General features: G+C 39.7%; 1 protein-coding gene and 1 long non-coding RNA gene across 8 annotated transcripts in view; both read left to right on the top strand.

The window, feature by feature from the left end:
* Window positions 1–22607, top strand: part of AFF2 (ALF transcription elongation factor 2) — a 536669-nt gene that overhangs the window by 74202 nt on the left and 439860 nt on the right. The window contains exon 1 of one of the 7 annotated variants that reach the window (XM_086389839.1): window positions 6559–6889. The exons of 4 other annotated variants lie outside the window; for them this stretch is intronic. The gene's annotated coding sequence lies outside the window, so the exon portion shown is untranslated. Of the gene's footprint in view, window positions 1–6558; window positions 6890–22607 lie in introns of those variants that run through there. 2 more of the 7 variants (XM_086389840.1, XM_086389841.1) reach the window with 2 other exon arrangements.
* Window positions 1–22607, top strand: part of LOC147341212 (uncharacterized) — a 60848-nt gene that overhangs the window by 7789 nt on the left and 30452 nt on the right. The gene's annotated exons all lie outside the window — the stretch shown is intronic.

Raw genomic sequence — 22607 nt, 5'->3', positions numbered from 1 at the left:
TAACTGCTGAAGTATTCTGAAGTGGAAAGGCAGCCTGTGGTGGGGTAAATACCTTGTTGACCCCTTTTCCCTCTCCAATACACTATTGTTTCAAGTATTTACTCTAAAATACTTGAGTCTTAAAGTGACCCAGGAGAGATGAACTGACCATGGCTGCTTAATGCACGTTAAGATTTGATTTCTGAACACGAAGGACACGCTCATCTTTACTCAGCCCATTGTTCTTTGATCGGTTAAATGATGCTATAAATGGAGGAGAGTGATAGCAAAAAATAAATGTTTTATACAGTGCTAGAAAAAGCTTTAGGGGAAAATTTTCGCAAAAGAACAGATTCTTTCTTGTTTCTATAGAAACCAGTAGCGATCAGGAGGAGCGAGGTGTTCTTTCAAGTGTACATGGTGGTAAGGCCAGCTCAGCAGTCCCCAGCACACTAGAGGGCTGGTTAAAGACCCACTGTCAGGCGGGGGGGAGCCTCTGTCTGTGTCCCTTTGATCTTACTGGCAGTAGGGGACGTCTTGCTGGAAATCCCGGCTTCCCCATGGGCTGAGTAGGGCTGCGGTCCACAGTCGCTCAGCATCATAAAGCCAGAAAGACTCTTAACAGGAATCTCTTGTTGAAAGAAGAAGAAAAAGATAAACATAAGGAAAGCTCTAATATCAGTTGTCAACAGGCCTTTCAATGTGCTCCTTACCATCGAGCAGTAAATGTCCTGGTCGTCTCCTGCCCAGATAACTGATAAACTGGCAAAAGCAGGCATTTGAGCCCTTGATGGTAAGATAATTTGTTGCTCTTCCAATTTGTCTCCTTCTATAAAATCTTTTTTTTTTTTTTCAAATGAAATTAGAATGAAATGCCTCCTTTTTGGTTTCATTTGTAAAGCTGTTACCTTCCTGACAAGTGAATGTTGAGCAAGACTTAAATCAAATTCCAAGGCAAATACTTTTCTAAAGCCTAATCAATACTACAGGTTTAAAATGAATTCTCCAGTCTTTTAAATGAAGTTTAGGTCAAATGTAATGACAGGATGAAGCAGGCACATTTTGCTTCAATCTGACAGGTCCCAGAAGGTAAGAGGAATATCTAGTAACTGACAAAAGGGTTTTCCCTTTGTTTGACATTTACTTTGTATGTAAACAATCCAGTATATTGGCACGTCAATGTATTAGTTGGTGGTGGTCCCAGAACACAATGTAAATTCAGATAGTATTTCTTTCTGCTCACAAATACACTCTTGATCAACAAGAATGCATTTATTGCAGTCTTGCCTTGCAGTTGGCAGAACAAAATGAATCATTTTGAAATATAAACTTTCTCAGATCTAAAATATATCACTGGAAAACACAGACATAGGAGGAGAAGATTATGAAATAAAAGAAAGGTATTTAGGAGTCTATAAGTCATAAACATAATACACGTTCACTAATAAAGTACTGGGGTTCCCTGGTGGCTTAGACGGTAAAGAATCTGCCTGCAACGTGGGAAACCCAAGTTCGGTCCCTGGGTTGGGAAGAACCCCTGGAAGAGGGCATGGCAGCCCATTCCAGTATTCTTGCCTGGAGAATCCCCATGTACAGACGTGCCTGGCGGGCTACAGTCCATGGTGCTGCAAAGAGTCGGACATAACTGAGTGACTAAGCACAGCAATAAAATACTGGGACAAATGTACAAGACTACATATAATGAGGAGGTGTTAAAAGCTGGATATACCTTTCTTGAAGCTGTAAGTTTGAAGCAGCATTTTGCAGTGTGGGAGAGTATGAAGTGGCCTCTTGCTGGGTGTGTGACCTTAGGGAAGTCACTTCCCCTCTCTGAACTTCAGTCTCCTCATCTACAAAATGGTAATAATACAAATGATGGCGATGGTGATGATGATGATGAGGAGGAGATGGAGGAGAAAGGTGTCTCCCTCCTAGGGTTCTATAAGGTTTAAGAGAATTCTAGAAAACTCTGCACAAAAGAAGTACATAATATATGCCACATTCCTTTTCCCCTACCCCAAAAGTAAACAGGTTAGTATTGAGCAGTTCTTTTTTACCAAGCTTTCAGCCATCGTTTTTCTGCTGTTCAATGAGAACTAAATTTTTGTTAAAATATATTTTGTCAGAAAAGTAAGCAAACTTTCTTAAATTGGAGACATACATGGAATGAGAAATACCATGTGTTTTCTAGACACATTTTGTTTTGGTTTCTTTTTCCCTGGGAGTAAAGTTTGGGTGAAAATCTCTTAAGTCCTTATACGTATTTAAGATGAAAAAAACCTTTAGATTTGCTGTGACAGACCCAAAGCTTTTCTGGAGAACTGTGTGTGTTTGACCTCTCAGGCTGAAGTCACCATATCAGCTTCATCTGACATCAGTATTTAGAAGCTCTTCTTACTGGGTGTGCCTTGGTTGCCTATTACATGTAATAAGGGCTCAATAGATAGCTGCCTAATGAATAAATGACAATATCATGAAATAAAGTTAAGAATGTAATGCTTACCAAACAAGTCTTGATAAATTTGTTTCAGTGATCTTTTTCTTCCCACACAATTGTGTGTAATATCATCCCACAGGCAATGTATGAAAAAGGGGTAATGGTAGATAAAATGGAAAGAATCCTTGCCTCTATTTAACTGGCCTCATTAATTTATAGCAGTACAGACTTGATTCATTGTATCAGTATTTGGCTTAAATTTGACTGGATCAGGATGCAGATTATTTACAGTTTCTACCAACCCAAAGTGCCTAGTATATATTTGCAGTGATTTATAATCTACAGACAGTCATTATCACTGTCATTTAGCTTTATTTTGATCCCCACTAGTTACACAGCCTCACAATACCTACGTGGTTATAGCCCTTCAATATGCCTATGATGAAATTTCATATCACCCAATAAGACATCCTCATTATTTATAAAGAATGAGTTGGGGGTGAGAAGGCGGTGATGATTTCTTCACTGATTTCTTGACTTATTTAGCTCACAGCCTCATCAGTTCGACCCAGACAACCATTACTCTTCCTTTATTACACACCAGACACACAGCCAGAATGAGACTTAAAGTCTCAGAACATTTAGTAAAGTAAAAATGTGCATCTTCAGACAAGAAATGTGGGGTGTATACCATGTATTGTTCCTTTTCATTTCCAAGATGTTACTACTGACTGTGCTGATGGTCTTGGCGTGCCAGCAGCACTGGAATGACCACAATCCTTCCACCTGAGATACCCAAAGTCCTTCCTTTGCATGCTGCACGGAGCTGTGAATTCATTTTCTTAGGCTGCCATGACAAAACACCACAAACTGAGTTTGTGGGTTAGAACAGCAGAACTGTTTTGTCTCCCAATTTTGAAGGCTAGAAGTTTGAAGTCAAGGTGTTGGTGTGGCCATGCTCCCTCCAAAGGCTCTAGAGAAAGAGCCTCAGCTGTTCATTGGCTTGTAGATACATCACGCTAATCGTCTTTCACATCACCACCTTTTTCCTGTGTCATCACATGGATTTTCCCCTGCGCATGCCCATCTCTGTGTCCCAATCCCCCCCCCCTTTTTTTAAAGGACACCAGTCATTTTGGATTAGGGTCCAGCCTAAGGACCTCATCTTAACTTGATCATCTCTGTAAAGACCCTGCTTTCAAATAGTTAGATTCTGAGGTCTTGGGAGTTAGGGGTCCAACATAGTGTTTCTTTTCAGAGACAGACATAATTGAATCCCTAGTCTATCATCCCAGATGTTTATGTGCAGCTATGCTTCTGATACTTGTGGTCCATATGAAGCTGTAGATGAGAAAAGCAACTCCAAGCCTGTGGGCTACTTCATTGTTTCCCAGGCTCTACAGTTTGGCCACTTGACCTGAGACCTTGCTTCTGTGGATCCTTAAGAGGGATATGATGACCATGCCTAATTAGCTACTGCAGTATTACTTTCCAAATATGCTGAAAGTCAGTTTGGTTACAAATTCAGCCTGGATTGCTCTCTACCCTGCCACTCAGTGTACTTAGTCTGAGTTGGTAAGCTTAACTAGATCCAAATGATAGCAAGAAATTTTAAACTTTTAGACAAATTTAATTTAATGGGAAACCAGATGGTACAGCTGTCTTGGAGTGTAAAGTAAAAGGTAGTATTGATTAAAGAGAGGATTTCTAAAAGTCTTGCAGCTAGACTGCATTCCTATGGGAAAAGCTGCTAACCCAAATCCTCATGGCCAAATAACACCAATTTTTTTAAAAAAGTGCTGAGTTTACTTGCTCAAAAGCAGGTATTCACAATGCAGCATGATCATTGTAAAGCTACAAAAAGTTTTCTGGGAAGTTTGAGGAATTTCTTTGTCCTAAGGACAGATGGACACCTCATAAAGTATTTATGGTCCAGTCTAACTAACTAGGATGGACTTGCCAGGTGGCACAGGGGTAAAGAATCCTTGCTTGCAATGTGGGAGGGATGGGTTTGATCCCTGGGTTGGGAAGATCCCCTGGAGAAGGAAATGTCAACCCACTCTAGTATTCTTGCTGGAAAATCTCATGGACAGAGGGAGCCTGGTAGACTACAGTCCATGGGGTTGCAAAGAGTCAGACATGACTGAGTGACTGAGCAGGCACTAACTAAGGATTAACACGGGGTCAGAGGGTCATTGTTAGTAAAACTATATCTCTAGGTCCATCTACATATAGGAGGCACTTTTAGAAACTATGAAAAAATATTATTCAGCCTGAGGCATTAGAGATTATTTTAATTAAAATTATGTGTGTGCATCTCCTGTGTCTTCTGCATTGCAGGTAGATTCTTTACCACTGGTCCACCTGGTAAGTGCCAAAGCACCTATCAAAAAATTGATAGGGAACTTCAAACAACATCATCAAGAAAGTAAAAAGATGTTTTAGAATGGGAGAAAATATTTGCAAATCACATATCTGATGAGGTATTGGTATATAAAGAAAAAATATAACTCAATAATCAAAAGAGAAATGACCCAGTCAAAAATGAGCAAAACCTCTGAATAGATTTTTTTCCAAAGAGGGTATGCAAAGGACCAAAAAACACATGAAAAGATGTTCAACATCCTTAGCTATCAGGGAAATGCAAATCAGAACCACAATGAGCTACCACTTCACACACTCTAGGATGGCACTGCTCTAAGAGATAAGACACTAAAAAGTGTTGGTAAAGATGCAAAGATATTGGAATCCTTATACATTGCTGATAGGAATGTAAAGTGCAGCTACTGTGGAAATTAGGCAGTTACTCAAAAAGTTAAACACAGAGTTACTTTGCTTTGCTGTGCTGTGCTCAGTCATTCAGTCATGTCTGACTCTGTGACCCCATAGACTGCAGCCTGCCAGGCTCCTCTGTCCATGGAGTTTTCCAGGCAAGAATACTAGAATTACCATATGACGCAGCAATTCTACTCCTAGTTATATATCCAACAGAGTTGAAAACATATGTCCTCGCAAAACTTTGTATACCAGTGTTCCTAGCAGTATTATTCACAGTGGCCAAAATATAGGAACAATGCAAATGTCCATCACCTAATGAAAAGATATGCAAAATAATATTTTATCCATACAATGGGATATTATCCAGCCACAAAAGTGAATAAAGTATTGATACATGCTACAACATGGATGAACCTTGAAAATGTTATGCTAAGCGGTAGATGGCAGATTCAAGGGTGATATATTGTACAATTTCATTTATGTAAAATAACCAGAATAGACAAATCCATAGAGTAGTTACCAGGAGTTGGGGAAAGGGCCGAATGGAGGGTGACTGCTAATAGGTACAAGAATTTTTTGGAGGGGGTGATGGAATGCTCTGGAACTAGATAGTGGTGTTGAGTGCACATCTCTGTGACTGTACAAGAGCCACTGAAGTCTATACTTTAAAATGGTGAATTGTATTTTTATGAATTATATCTCAGTAAAACTGTTTCTGTTGCCAAAACTCAGCCTCTGTTCACCAGTGCTGAATAGAAATATGGAGATGGACTTTTGGGTGAAGTAGAAAAGAGTAGCTTTTATTGCTTTGCCAGGCAAAGGGGGCCACAGTGGGCTAATGCCCTAAAGACTGTGTGACCCACCCTGGAGGGGGTAGTGGGGAGTTTTATAGTGTTCAAGGGCGTGATCAGTTTGTGGATAGTTCTTGAATCCGTTGGCATCAAGGTGAAGTTTCAAATATCATCAACCTTCTGGTTTCAGCCAGTCTAGGGTCTATGTTCTTGTGGTCAGTAGTTTTCATCTGGAGGGGGGTCTGCTTCCTGTGAAAACAACTTAGGAATGTGTGTCAAGCCTTTATCTGTATCTTTCAGGGAACTGGGAGTTTGGGGGTGGTTCTGCTATGTGGCAGAATTATAGTCTAAATTGTTACCAGTTCCCTAGTCCAACAGCACTTCTTTGTTTCTACATCTTTACGTTTCCCAATCATCACCTCTTGAGTCAGCATTTTACTTCAAAGTACAAGGACACAGAGGCTTGTACACAGTTCCATTGCCAAAAAAAGTTTCACTTGCTAGTTTTACTGTTCATTGATGATTCATTGAAACAGTACCTAGATTCTTTGCTTACAACTTAGCCCAACACAATTTTTTCCAAGGAGGGGTATTTTATCACTGGCATTTAGAATTGCTACAGCATAGTGATAATAAATAGCAGGCAGAGTTAGAAATTTGTTAGGGAAATCACATTGGAACACATTAAGCAGTCTAGTTAGATAAGAGTCACCGTCTTCCGGAAGAAGATAGACAGAAAGGTTTCAGTGTTGGGCCAGCGAGCAGTGGCAGTCAACACGCAGTGGTTTGCTGTCTTTCCAGTTGGACGATCGATTTAGCCTCCTTTAAGCCTCTGGGACCCTGGTGCCCAGCACCTCCACTAGAGGGGGAGCAAGCTAGATAAAGAATGCCTCAGATGGGTGTGGTGAGTTAAAAGCCTGGGGGAAAGATTGTGGAATGGAGAGGAACTTGGAATTCTAGGCTACTGTATAGCTTCTTATGTGTGTCTGTGAAATGCAAGTCGATACCAACCTTGTGCTCTTTAAAATGGTGATAAAAATTTTTGTCCCCAAGAATAGCATAGAAAAGACATTGAAATTAGAATCTGTTTGAATTAAACATCAGGGTTATTATGGGTTACTTTTTTGTTGGTTTTTTTAAAGCATGTGCGGAGGAAGGTTACCATCTCTCTTATTTCCACACATGGGGAACTTTAGTGTTTTTTGCAGTCCTGGAAACAAGTTTAGGTTCAATAATGTCAAGATTTTAAATTTTATCCTCTAGAAAGTGAAGCTTAAAAGATGCCAAACATTGGAATATTTTGTATAATTTGAGGAGAAAGAAAAGTCATAATTTAACAAGAAACTCAGTATTAACCGTCACATTCTGATCTGACAATTGTAACTAAAAATATTTGGCAAATTTTCATTTCATGAAATCCATACTGAAAAGCATAGAGCTGTATTTTTCCCCCTTAGCCTCATGTACTCTGCGCTGATAAGGAAGAGACAAAGAATAAGCCAACAATCTTTTAAGAGAATAAATAGAGGTTATATCAGAAGGATAGTGGAGATTTAGCCCAATCTCTATTTCCCACAGCAGTGTCAGGGTTTATGATGACCTGAATCATCCAAAGAGAGGATAAATAATGTTCAGTAAGGATTTAGCCACAACTAGATTTTATTATTGTCTGAATCCTAAAAATCAGTAACCTGTCTGTTGTGTCCTGATGGCTCATGAAAATATGCAGTGATCTGCAACAGCTTGTTCATTCTCGACAGTATATCTTTAATTCTCACCAATATATGAACCAAATTGTCTGATATGTGGAGTACTTCTGGCTCTTCCACCCTGGTGACAAAAGGGAGTGCTGGGGCTTTGTGAATGGAGCTGATTGAATAGCCCTAGAAGTGCTGGTGTTGACAAAGCCAAAGTTAGTGGCTTCTTCATTATGATTCATGGCCTCTTGTAGGCAGCAGCACAACAAACTTAGCCCTGGCCACAGCTCTTGGTCTTGTCGCTTTGATCCCCGTCAGTGACCTGGAAATCGCTCTTTATAATAGGAACGCAAGGACTTGTTCTGTAGCCCGGCAACTTGTTTATTCTTGTTTGGGTCAAACTGTTCATGGAAGGGGATGTGACTGAGTATGCTGCTTCTCCGACAGGGGATGGTGGGCTGAATCGGTGGTGCTGTTCCCTGCCTGCATGTTTCGTGAAATGACTGAACAATTCAGTGCCAAGTGGCTTTGACCTTAGCCTCACTCACCTGTTAATATCTAATAATAACTACAATTTCCTGGTACTGGACCATGCTTTTTACTTACCTCGTTATTTAAGGCTCAGCAAAAAACTAAGAAGTACACATTAGTATTTCCATCTTGGAGATGATGAAACAGGGTTTCAGAAGTCCTTATGGAAAGTATTACCTGCCCCTGTTGGGATATTGTGCAGATTAGTGAATACATGCATAGTGCTGATGGACTGGGGGTGTTTGTGTATGCCTCATAGCTGAGCACCATGCCTGGGACATGAGAAGGACACGAAGCCCCTCAGTAAATGAGAGCCATACTTCTTTTGTCTTGAACAGCACTGAGTATTTTGCCTAACAGGTTCAATAGATAGTAGTTGAATTGAATTAAAATATCACTAAATAGATTTTGCAAGTTGGCTTTCCTGCTGTAATTAGCTTTCTGACAATTTGAGTGGTAATTGGTTGATGGGAAGAATAATTAATAATAAAGGCTGTTTATTTGTGGGGTAAGCATTTATCACAGTTTTCACTCCTTTCCATCAGCATTTAATTCACAAAAAGGCTCATAAGTTAACTATAGAGAAATTGTATTACTAAATATTGAATAGTAATTATAATACACGATATGTTTTCCCTTTAATTAGCAAATAGACTGTTCATTATGTTTTAGATAATTGTTACATATCATTTGATTTTATTTCTTTATCACTTGTGGCAGGTGATTACATTTCCACAGGGTATAATTTTTTATCACATTATTTTGAAATTTGATTACAAGATTATGCAGTGCAGAATTCAGTGTATTCAAATCACCCTGATTTCTCTCACATTCTTTGCTTCTGGAAAATTTGCACTCCTTTTTTCCACCCTGTATGTGCGTGATAAATAAGAACACAGTATTAATGAAGCTGAATAAGTGTGTAAATCTCTGTAAGTGTCTTAAATTAGAGACCTTGGAACTTCTACTTGGAAATTTTGACTTGTGTCTCATTGCAATAGTAATCTCTTTGAAAATCAGTCTCCTTTACTAATAAAGACAAAGAATAATATAATATCTGGTAATCTAAAATGATATATAATAATATAACATGTCATATAAGCATTACACAGTACTCTAATGCAATATACAATTATAATAAATGCAAATGAAAATAAATGCAAATGTTGTATCTAAGCGTCTGTGACCCTGAAGGAGCTCAAGAGCATGTAGTGATAGCTGCTCGCTCCCCTCCTCATCTTTGAGTAATTGGGCTGATAACACCCCTCATTGCCCTGCTGCAGGTTTGACACTGTGAGTTTAGCTTTGACAGGAAATCAGTAGCAGTGTGCATGTTGCTTGACTACGCTCAGACCTCCCTGCCTCTGCTTTGATAATGTTATTTATGATGAAGGCAAGATCACAGGCTGTACAAATTATGGTTATTGTGGTATTCAGCCATTGGCGGGTATGGCACCCAGCTGCCTAGTCACAATTTGTCTTATTAACTTGATTATCTGATTTCCTCCAAGTTCTGCAGTGTTGAAATGGCAGCCTTTGAGGGGAAAGTTTCATAGAAATGAGTGCTGTCCTATGCAAGGCAACCGAGTTGGTTGAAAATAAGATCCTATCAGAGGAATGAGCAGAGGCTACACTTTTATGGTCTTACAAAGATTGTAAAGATATTAAATGTGAAGCAAAACTCTTGCATTTGCTCATTGCATTTTGTTTCAAGGAGTTTAAATAATACTGCTTAATGCTATCAGGACGATGTCAGGACTTAGAGGGAATAACTTTCCTATTTAGGTTTGGTCATGCAGTCTGTTTAACAGCTATTCCCTTTCTAACGGTATGTTGCGGTTCCCAGCATTCCTCAGGGCATGCAGGGAGAATGGCATGGACCTCTTGAATAATTAATATGATTTTCAGAGCAGTAGTCATGGAAACCCAAGCAGTGCCACATATTTGGATTATAAGAATTAGGCACATTTTGAATATAACATTTAACCAAAAGAGGTGGCTGTCCCCTAAAGACAAATGCATTCTCCCCAATTCCTCAAGCTCGATGCAGTGAATATGGGCCTATTTATATGTTTGTTTTGAAGAGTATGAAACTAATCCATGCTTCATCATACATTATTTTTGTATCTTCGTGTTTGAATCACTTAATTGGTTTCTTTCCCTGTGTATTTGGACTCTGTTTAATTGAGATGTTTTCACATGCAAACTTCTGTTTTCATACTTTCTCTAGTGCTGTTCATGATCACAGGTTATTACTTTTTTATTAAAGAGAAAATGTAGAACTTAATTTACAAGAAAATAGCATAGACCACTCACTGTGTTGAGTATCTCTAAGGTATCACATCCTTTCTAACACTGCCCCAAACCTCTGGTGATATTAGGATGCAGGATTTTCAAGTATTAGACAATTGCTATTCACCAAAAAGACTACAGTTTTCCCATGAAGTTTATAGACTGTTCTGTTAGAGCGGTTGCATGGCTCTTTTATTTGTCTCAAAAAGTGTCTCTTCAGAATCAATATCATCATTACCTTGTGTGTGTGTGTGTGTGTGTGTGTGTGTGTGTGTGTGTGTAAGAAGTCAACCAGGCAAGAGCAAAAAGCTATCATCCAGTCTTCAGTAGTAGTGTACGTGTAAAGAATAAAAATAAATGGAAGTTATTTATAGAGTACAAACCCTCTGGTTTCATAAACCATGTTATACTGTTATTTGCTCAGGTTTATTCCACAAACAGCTTCAGTGTCTAAGACTCCCAAGCTTCTGCTTTCCTAGACTGATAAAGGAAGTGATTAGCAAGACCATTAACCAAGACTAGAAGATTAAAAAGGATTAAGGAAAGCAAAGACCTATTTTTGTTACTACTTCAAGTTTTCTGCTTGCATTTAAAAAATGGGCTTTCTCACAGAAATGTGGACTATTTGGTTCTGTGCTCCCGCCTGCCAAGTACCCCTGAGCCGTGGGGTCCTCCTTGGAGCCCTTGATTCTCCTCTTGTCTTCGGAAGATCCTTTCGCTCCGGTGAATTCGTGCAGCTGTATTGTCTTTCCCCCAGATGTCCTGACAACAATGCCACAGTGTCTCACTTGCTTGAGGCCCCACCTCCTTTGCACCTCTCAGACTGCGCCTGGGCTTTAATTAGGATTCCGACTGCATTGCTGGCCCGGCTTCCATCCATCTGTTGATAAGTTGCAGCTCCTCTGCGATTCTTTTTGGAATTACCAGACAAACGCTGTGCCGAGGCTGCAGCAGAAGCCCCCAGTCCTTTCTCTGGTCCCGCAGTCAGTGCATTATCTTACTGTTTCGATTTAGTCATGTGTTTGTGTTGCACTTAGTGTAGCTTTTTGGCCTTTTTAAAATATATATATATATATATGAACTGATTCAGTCAGAAAATTCCAAATACCTCGAATTCCAAGTGCTCTTTCTGGTATCATTTTGCTCATGGTTTTTGGTTTTGGAAATGTGAGCTGTGTTTACGCAATTTACCTGTTTGCAAGGGCTTGTTGACTTATTCCCAGGTTCCTCTGCTGTATCCTTAAGGCCGTGTCTTTATACTCCCTCACCCCAATCCTTCCTCTCCTTCATTGTTTCTGAAGGACAATGGCGGCCCAGCACCTTCCCTCTCCCTCATCACTTTTTCTAGCTTTTTCCTACTGATCTGGGAAGGTAGTGTTTGAGGATCATCTCTTCTTTCTCGTGGTACCCACCCCTCCCATACAGAACCAGATGCCTGTGAGCAGCCTCTGCCCAGCCCCGGCAGGTGTGTGAAACTGCAAGGTTCTTAAGGACAAGGACCTTTCTTCTTTCTTTTTCTATCCCTACCCCTTTAGACAGTGTCTAGCATGAAGGAGTTGCCCCATATCGCTCCTAGCCCTGTTGGTTCCATTTCAAACTCTGTGAAGATTTGTCAGGCTGGTTTTTTTTTGTGACCTTGGGTGATTTGGGCGACCTCTAGATGTGGTCTAGTTTGGGGAAAAGAAAACCACATCATGGGACATCAGATTTGTCACCTAGGTAGCACTCTGCAAGACAAAGATACTTAAATACAGACTGTGAAACATATTGATTTTAAAAATGGGGCTATTTTGAAATTTCTCACTGTAGGACTTTTCACTGAAGGAACAAAAAAAAAAGGTAGAGAATGTCCAGTGACGTAAATATTACTAGAATCTGAACTCTTAAGCAAGTGTTTTAGAAAGATACGCCTCTCCCCCCAAAATGGCCACTGTCACCTTAATTAATTACAAGTGAAAAGATCTCCCCTGGAGACCTGCTCTAGGAGCTCCCCAGGAAATGACACCTTTTCCCAGAGGCTGAGCTTGAGTACTACCTAAGTTGCAGACTTTGTTTCTAGGCTGGGGTCAGCTCCCCTGGAGCCGTGCCGCACGAGAGCTGTAGCTGACCTGTTTTGAAGGATCAGACACCAGGGCCCTTGTAAACTTATGGAAAATGTGTCTCTGATCAGAAATGCAGCCGCAGACACAATCAAAGAGTAATTCGAAATAAAAATGTTATTGTTGTGACAGTTAAGCACCACTGTTAGTCTCCATATGTTGAAGTGAAAATCCAAGTTTGTCTGTAATTGATGACTGAAATGGCTGAATATAGCCTCTGTATTTGTTACCAGATTGTCTCCAATATATTTTGTCTGTAAATAACAATGGAGTCATACACGCATCTCTGTGGAGCTAAATTTTACCTGAGCTGCATGTGCACAATTTTCTCTGAGTTCAGTGCAAGGCCAAGCACAATTTAGTTCAGGGAATAACAGGCTTTTATCAGCGACATGTATATCACAGCCACCCGTGTTCGGAAAAATAAAGTGATTGTTGTCATTTGCCATTGTAAAAAGAGAGTTGTCTGTAGTAATATATTTAAATGATGCTATTAGTCATTTATGCCCCCAACATAAATGCTGTTTCATGTTTGTTAAACATAATAGTATAGCAAGAATCTTTTGATGCACACAGACCTACATGAAAACTGGACTAAATAAAATTAAAGAGCGATCATGGTACACAGCGTGTGGAAACCAGGTTAAAGATAGTTTTATGTTTTGTGACTGTGCCTAGAAAGCTTGTCATGAAACTACTGGCTTGGCTTTATTGAATTCAGTCTGCAAGGTAGTTGAACAACCATGATAAAATGTGAATATTTCTTTAGCGTCAGTATTGTGAGGTGCTATGAATGACAGAAAGGGCAGGATTCGGTGTGGGGTTCTTCTTGTGCTGGGGGTGACACAGAGAAGATGGGAAGCATTTCTTTTGCAGTTACGTTAAGCTAATTTCCTTTGGGCTCTGAATCTCTAGCATATATTTTAGGGATAACATGTGGCTTTAAAATTTTTCCAATGCTAAGCTATCTCCTCGCCTGCCAAGTTGGTATTTGCTCAGAGACTTCAATCTGAGCCAGACATGCTCTGCTGCTTATAACTAAGGTACTGCTATGGAACTAGCACTTAAGTTGTTTCTCCAAGAAGGGCCAGATTGGCCTGGGTGAACTTGTCTGTTCATACTCAGTGTCCTTGTGCCCAATGCTTCCTAGTTGCCAGATGGCTGCTACTGGTTATGAGCCATTGAGGTCTGTGTTTATCACACTGAGCTCGGCTTGTGAGAGTCTCAGCTTCTAGGGGGCTTATCCTTAGAGTAAGCACATGCACTTTTTGTAAAAGAATCCCCTCCCCCCAAAATTCAGGTCATTGGATGTTTCTTTTAAGGTAAAAATTGTTAAAATGAAAAATATAATTTTCATGTTCTTTAAAATGATGGTTTAATCGAGTTGTGGAAAGGCCAGAATTTTTTTAAGGAAATTACTTGAAGTTAGTAACTTTGTTGAAGGAAAAAGCTCCTAACAGCTATATTTAAACAAGAAGAACTTAGTGGGTAAAAATTAAACAACTTAAATCTTAATGTAAATAACAAGAAAGATGAGCTATACACTATTATTAAAGTTCACTTTTTTCTTTTTTTTTAAATTTTATTTCATTTTTAAACTTTACATAATTGTATTAGTTTTGCCAAATATCAAAATGAATCCACCACAGGTATACATGTGCTTTCAGACATACAGAAAAATTGCAATATACATGTGCTTTCAGACATACGGAAAAATTGCAAGAATTGTGCAAAGAATTCCCATATACCTGTCACCCAGCTTCCCCTGGTGTTATCATTTTACCACATCTGCTTTCTTCTCTGTCTCTGTCATTTATCTAACTTTTTCTGAATTGAGAATAAGTTATAAACATGGTACTCTTTACCCCTAAATAGTCGAATGTATATTTCCTAAAAAGAAAGACATTCTCTTACATAAACAAAGTTAATAATGGTATAATATATTCTCTAATTTAGAGATAGTCAGGTTTTATAAACTTTCCCAATACTGTCCTTTTATAGTAATAGAAACTTGAGGAGCATGTGTTACATGCAATCTTTATGTCCTCTTTAGTCTCCTTTAATCTGGAAACATTTCTTAGTTTTTCTTTGTTATTTTGTGACCTTCATATTTTTGAAGATTACAGGCTGGTTATTTTTCAGAATGTCCTTCATGTTGGGTTTGTCTGACGTTTTCCTATGATTAGATTCAGCTTATGTACTATTGGCAGTAATATCACAGAAGTGAGCTTTTGTTCTTCTCACTGCCTCATGTCAGGGGGCACATACTGCTGGCTCGTACCATACTGGTAAGATTAACTTTGAGCACCACGTTAAGGTGTTCCCCTGTACAGATTCCTACATGTAAAGTAAGTACTTTCTCTTTTGTAATTTATAAGTATCTTGTAGGGAGATACTTTGAGACTATGTAAATTATCTTGCTTCTCCTCAAAGCTTCACCCACTACCCAATTTAAAAATGGGTAAAGCATGTGAATAGACATTTCATCAAAGAAGATATACAAATGGCCAATAAGTACATAAAAAGATACTCAACATAATTAATCATCAGGGAAATGCAAATCAAAACCACAATGAGATCTCACTTTACACCTACTGGAATGACTAGAACCCAAAAGATATTCAATAAGAAGTGTTGATGAGGAAATGGAGAAATTGGAGTCCTCATAAATTGTTTGTGAGAATATAAAGTGGTACAGCTGCTGTGGAAAAATGTTTGGTGGTTTATCAAAAAGTTCAATGTAAAATTTCCATATGATCCAGAAATTATTATACTCCTAGGAATATATCCAAGAGGATTGAAAACACACATCCACACCAACCCTTGTACATGAGCATTATTCATATAGCCCCAAAGTGGAAATGGTCTAAATGCCCATCAGTTCATGAATGGATAAAAAATACTATGCTGTATGTATAAAATGGATTATGATTTACCTTAAAAAGAAATGCAATTCTAATACATGCTACAACATGGATGAACCTTGAAAACATCATGCTAAGTGAGAGAAGCCAGTCATAAACAGCCATATATTATATGATTCCATTTATGTGAAATGTCCAGAATAAATAAGTCTATAGAGACAGAAAGTACATTTGTGGTTGTCAGGAACTGAGGGAGGAGGAGTAGGGAGTAACTGCTTGATGGGTACAGAGTTTTCCTTGGAGTAATAAAAAATGTGCTGCAATTAGTGGTGATGGCTGCACAATCTTGTGAATATATTAAAATCCACTGAATTAGCATTTGTTGATGATTCATTAATGATTCCATTGAATCAGTTATTGTGGTGGATGCCAAATGCTGATTTTTAAAATTTCATAGTTCTTTTGATATTTCTGTTTGCTCTCTACAGTGAAGACAAACTTTCTTCTCTTCCCTTTCCCCTCCCTCCCTCCCTCCTTCCCTTCCTTTTTTTCCCTGTCTTTCACTGTGGATTCTGACATTTTTCAATGGGTTGTAATCCTTTATTGTTATGTGTTTTGATGCTCGAATTGTTCCCAGTTTGAGTGAGAGCCCGAATAACGTGGTTTGTATGTCCTTTTGACACAACTCCATCATTCTTTAAGTCTTTCTTTACTTTATGCATAAAATACCCTGGGTCATCTTGTACTTTCTCTGTTCCAGCCCTGAAATCAGCTGTTTTTCAAAGAAGACCTTCAGTGGAAAATGACATTTAAAAACCAAGCTCTGGGCACTCCATGTGCTTATTGCTACTAAGATGCAATTGGTTCTAAGCCTTTTTAGCAGATAAAGCTAAATACATGTGTACAGATGTATACATATGTACATACACACATGTATTCATACATCTATTATGCATTTCTGTATTTATCTGTCTTTCATGTAGACTTCAGTATATATTCATATAAACTTCAACATGTATATATTGTACACACATAGGCACCACACGTTAAAAACCATGAGTTTGGACTCATTCCTCTAATTACCATCTGACACCACAGAGTTCACTCTGTCCTTTTCCTTATCCATATTTATAATCTTATTTTCTGATATAAAAAAACCTGGATCCCATTACTTTCCATATATTATTTGCTCAATTCTAGAATACACCAAAAGAAGTTCCAGAATTGGTAACCCATGGCACTATGAAAAGAAGCCTACTGACTAGAATACAGCATTTACTTAGATTTCTTTTCGTTAGCCTAAAGGTACATTGTAAAAACTGTCTCCCCCCAACTCCTTGCACAGTGCGGTTATGTTATTTATTTGAAATACAGTTCAGTTCATTTGTTTCTTTTGGAGTCTTGGAATTTATTATTCTTCTTTTGAAGTCATTGTGAAACATTAACATGGTTCCAAGTGTTAGAACTTTTCACTTGAAAATATTATCCTGGACCTTACTCCAAATCAGTTCATAGAGCTTGTCCTCATTTTAAAGCTTATTTTAATTAAACAAAGCTCTAATAAAGGAATTTCAAATAATTTATTGCTTCTTTACCTAAAAAGGTCATTTTTTCTTCTGAAACTTATTTTCAAATTCCAGAATCCAGGACACGTTTTAAACTGATAGCAGATAATACAGAGGAAACAATATCATCCAAAAGAGAAAACTAGGAAAATGGCTGATGTAATAATTGAATAATCAAGGAAAGAATTGAAAACCTGAATTTTATTACGTCTGCTTAACAGCTGCAAAAGAGTGGTGCCAAGGTCAGCTTGACCTAGTTATGTGTCCCGGGGGTTAAATCAAATCATCACTTTTTTACTGAGTTTCTACTTTGTGCCAAGTGCTCTTTAGGATATAAAAGAAACATGAGATGCAGGCCCTGACCTTAAAGAGCATCAGATCTAATTGGAGAAAGAAGCCAAACATGAACAAAAAGAAAGTCAGATCTTTCAGAATTCAAGAAAACAGAGGCTCTGTTCCAGGATATTAGATAATTATACGATAAATGGAGCGTCCCAGTTTCCAAGGAGGTCATGAGTTGAAGAGCTCCAAGGACTGGCCTGGGAGGCGGATGTCTAAAGGATGAGATTTGAGATGATTTGCAGAGCACACGGATAGGTGAGGGGTAGGGAAAGCCGTGGAGGGAGGTGGGACAGAGAGTGGGTACCAACAGAGGCAGTATATCTCAGTAGTTTTGAGGAGAGCACGGGAGCTGGTCTACCTGGATTTCACCATTGGCTCTGCCATCTTTTAACACAGTTGTTATGGTCAAGTCCCAGGTGGCACTAGTGGTAAATAACCCACCTGCCAATGAGGGAGAAGCAAGAGACACAGGATCCCTGAGTCAAGAAGATGCCCTGGAGGAGGGCGTGGCAACCCAGTCCAGTATTCTTGCCTGGAGAATCCCCATGGACAGAGGAGCCTAGCAGGCTACAGTCCATGGGGTCACAAAGAGTTGGACAAGACTGAAGCGATCTAGCATGCATGCATGCATGGTCAAGTCTGTTACCCTCCCATGTGTCAGTTACCTTCGTCGGTAAAATGGAAGGAGAATGGTGCCTTTCACACAGAGATGGTGTGACGATTAAATGAGGTAATCCATGCAACATTTAGCACAGTGCTTGGCACATAATATGCTCTCCATAAATATTTGCTATTTATAGCACAAAGCACAAAGGTAGGAAAGCAGGGGCTATACCTTAAGAAGCATGAATAAGCCAGAATGTTCAAGATGGGAGCAGTCAGAAACAGAGCCCCAAATTATGTTGAGACTCCACTGTGATGGGAGCAACATAGAAGCTAATATTTATATGGGGCTTCCTGTGTGCTGGTCACTCTTCTATGTGGTTTCCATGTATCTATTCACTTACTCCTCTCACCAACTCTGTGAAATAAGTATCACTGGTATCCCCAGTTGACAAATGAGGGCAAATTGAGTCACAGGGACGTTAAGTGATTTGTACAAGGTCACACAACTTCTAAGTGGAGGATCCTAGGTATCAGATCAAGGAGTTTGAATTTATTCTGTGGGTAATGGAGTGCTATTGGTGACTTCGAATTAATGTATAGGTGTCTGTGTCGGGGGGTGGTATTTATATGAACTCCCTTGAGTTAAATCATTGCTTAACCAGCTTCTGCTGTTACATGAAGAAAAGAGAGAAGGAGAGAGAAAGGGAAGGAGAGACCAAAAAAGACAGAGAGAAAGAGAGACAGAGACATAGAATGAGAGGGAAGTAAAGAGATACCAGTTGGTCAGTGGCCCTAGGACAAAGCAGATGAATGAATAATGCTAGTTCCTCACTTCTGGTCAATTCCTTTAGCATCTATCAAGTGAAGTGAAAATCGTTCAGTTGTGTCTGACTCTTTTGGCCACCCCATAGGCTATACAGTCCATGGAATTCTCCAGGCCAGAATACTGGAGTGAGTAGCCATTCCCTTTTCCAGGGGATCTTCCCAACTCAGGGATCAAACCCAGGTCTCCCTCACTGTAGGTGGATTCTTTACCAGCTGAGCCACCAGGGAAGCCCCTTAGCATCTGTAGTGGGATATAATGGAGAAAGCATCTCATTGGGATACCGTACAACTGTGAGCACACCAGGAACCTGGTTTTGGTAGATGTGCGTTCAGATGAACTGTATGATTTTAGAATATTTTTCTAAACTTGAGCAAATATTCATGTTGTAATATAAGTACTAGATCTGCAAACACACAGTATCAACTAGCCTTGACTTCTAGTGGTTTTGGAGACTTGGAGAAACTTAAATGTCCTCACTTCTGGGAGATGACCATTTTGGAAGTGGGGGAATTAGTGGCAGCAGTGCTTTAAATAGCAGAAGATAATCTCAGTCACACCATGATGAAAATGCTTTTTAAGCTTTGTGAGTTTCAGGAGATTGATATTCCACATGTGTTCATTTCAGGAGATATGAGCTTTCTTTCTTCTTATTAGTATACATTATTTCAAGAGGATGATACTGAAATTGTTGAACTTGAGTGGTGATAAGTGTTTTAGTAAACCTATGGAAATACTTATGAATCTGAGCTCTGTCAGTCTACAAATTAAGCAAATATATACCCAGTTCATCTTTCCAGTGCAGTTTAAATATTTGAAATAAAGAATTCTCTAGTGTATGGAAAATGGGACAGATACTGGACTAATAAAGGGTGCTCTTCTGAATACTTTTACATATTCATGAGTGAGCAAAATACTTTTTTATTATCTGTATTCCATTGACATCAGTGGACAATTTACATCTCAGAATCATAGATGTAATTCTGTAAATCATAGAGGTAATCCACCTTTTAGAGGTGGCAGGATTAGAAATAATCTGGTCCACCCTCCTCATTTGACCCAATGAGGGGTGAAGCTTAGATGATCAGTGACTTGCCCAAAGCCACACATCAAGTTCAGCCTTTCTTCCTTCCCTTTCTCCCTCCCTTTCTCCTTCTCTCTTTTTCTTTCCTCCCTTTCTTCTTTCTCTGTTCCCTCTCTGTCTTCCTCCCTCCCTTTTGTTTCCCTGCTTCCTGAGTTTCTTCCAAGAAACGTTTGTGAACCGGGCACCTTCTAGGAGGCACTCTATTCTGGGTACTGGGGATCCAGCAGTGAAGGAGGTGGCAATGCCCACTACTCTTACAACCCCAGCCGGAGATTCTTACTGCCTGTCTTCTACACTGGAGCTCACACATTCGTCTGTCCCTCTGCTAGGGATTCACTGACTAAGACAACCTAGAAGGGGAGATGGCTTTTGTATTAAACAAAAACACTTGTAACATAATGTGACCAGCACTTTGCATATTTTAAGAGATTGGTAGGTACAGGCAGGAGCTATTAGTTTTACCTTGATCCTAACGGTATTTTCAAAGCCAGAAAGGCCGACCACTCCAAAAGTGGATGACCAATGGGAAATTACTTCTAAACATATTACTCATGATGAAAAAGCATGCATTTTACTGTATGAATATTTTATTGATCAAAGTGCCTGTGAGTAGCTTCTGAATTTTTGTAATATGCAGCATGAAATATGTAGTAAATTTCATAATTGAAAAAAGAAAGGTGATTATGAAAGTATGGCTTTACAGGGGCTAATAACCCTTAAAAAGCACACAGCAGTGCATAACTGTGGAGCATTACAGCACTAGATCACAAAAAAAGGGCCTGTCCTGAAAGTTTGAGTCCTTAAAAGGAAACATCACTCTGAAGTTACATTCAGGTCTTTGCCAAGGGAAAGAAGCTCTAGGGTGGAAAGTGGCTGAACTCGACTGCACAGCCTGGCTCACCCAAAACACCTTTGAGAAAGGACAGACAGAATTCAGAGTTCTGAGCCCTCTTATTGAAAAAAGCAGATGTATTGGTTTAGAGATTTGTTTGTTTTCCATGCATGCTTAGAGGTCCACTCAGTGTTTTCTTAGATGTTAGTCCAAGTCTGTGTGTTCACGTCCCACACCCTCCTGGTTAGCCTGCATACATTTGGCAGTAGGAGACGTCCCAGGCAGGCTTGTTGATTACGTCTGATTTTCATGGAGTTCTGCTTCCCCTCAAAGGCAGTCTGCAAGGTCGTGTTCAGGGAGCAGCAGTGTATGTCAGCTTTGGTGTCTTCACAAGTCCTGACACTGTTTTTTTGGATGTCGTTAGTGACTTTTTAAATTTTCTTTTTTAATTGGAGTGTAATTGCTTTACAATGTTGTGTTAGTTTCTGCTCTACAACAATGCGAGTCAGCTATATGTATACATATATCCCCTTCCTCTTGAATCTCCCTCCTATCCCCCCATTGCTCTAAGTCATCACAGAGCCCTGAGCTGGGCTCCCTGTGCTAGACAGCAGCTTCCCACTAGCTATCTGTTTCACACATGGTAGTGCATATATGTCAGTGCTACTCTCTCAGTTCATCCCACCCTCTCCTTTCCCCTACCCCTGTATCCACAAGTCCGTTCTCTATGTCTGCATCTGCATTGCCACACTGCAACTAGGGTCATCAGTACCATCTGATATATAGATTCCATATATATGCGTTAATGGACAATCTTTTTTTCTCATTCTGACTTCTTATTTTGCTCTGTATAACAGGCTCTAGGTTCATCTACCTCACTAGAACTGACTCAAACTCATTCCTTTTTATGGCTGAGTAATATTCCATTACTATATATGTACCACAGCTTCTTTATCCATTCCTCTGTCGATGGACATCTAGGTTCCTTCCATGTCCTGGCTGTTGTAAATGGTGCTACAATGAATTTTTAACAGCAGGAAAATAGCATGCTCTTTTGCTGTCTCCAGCATCAGCTCTTGGGCAGTACATGTATTTGTGTGGACATATACATAGCGTAGGAGAAGGCAATGGCACCCCACTCCAGTACTCTTGCCTGGGAAATCCCATGGACGGAGGAGCCTGGTAGGCTGCAGTCCATGGGGTTGCAGAGTCGGACTCGACTGAGCGACATCACTTTCACTTTTCACTTTCATGCACTGGAGAAGAAAATGGCAACCCACTCCAATATTGTTGCCTGGAGAATCCCAGGGATGGGAGCCTGGTGGGCTGCCGTCTATGGGGCCGCACAGAGTCGGACACGACTGAAGTGACTTAGCAGCAGCAGCATACATAGCATAACTTTCCAAGTTCATAAAATGTCAATATTAATACAGAAGCAGCAATATTTGTTCATATGTGTCAAATGTAGACATCTCTAATGCAGTTATGGGAGGCAGCCATGGTCACTATTTGAAACAATGGAGTCTCAGTAGTGCTGTTGCTTTAAGAGTTTCATTTTAGGAACCTGGCAGAGGCCTGATTGTGCTGCAGGCAGTGCGAGTCCCACAGCTGTCACTTCATCAGGCCTCCCCTTTGTTAGCCCTTCTGACTTTTGAATTTGCCACTTTGCACCAAGAGATCAAACCAGGAGGAACATTCTGTAAGCAAGAGAAGGGACTGACCTATGACTTCTAGATTCCAATAAAGAACACTGTGAGGCCGTGCAGTTGTTCAGTGATTCAAGATAAATGGTCACGTGAACTTTTTTTCCCCCAGACCAATCATTTCCTGTCCGCATGAGAGAAAAATCACAACTTGAGTGTAAATGGATGAGTAGGCTTTCCTTTC

The sequence above is a fragment of the Bos grunniens genome, chromosome X, assembly GCF_055505025.1.
Source record: "Bos grunniens cultivar Pamir isolate PY7600 chromosome X, Bosgru_T2T1.0, whole genome shotgun sequence".
Classification (NCBI taxonomy): Eukaryota; Metazoa; Chordata; class Mammalia; order Artiodactyla; family Bovidae; genus Bos; species Bos grunniens.
The sequence above is the reverse complement of the archived record's forward strand: the minus strand, read 5'-3'. Positions and strand labels throughout refer to the sequence as shown.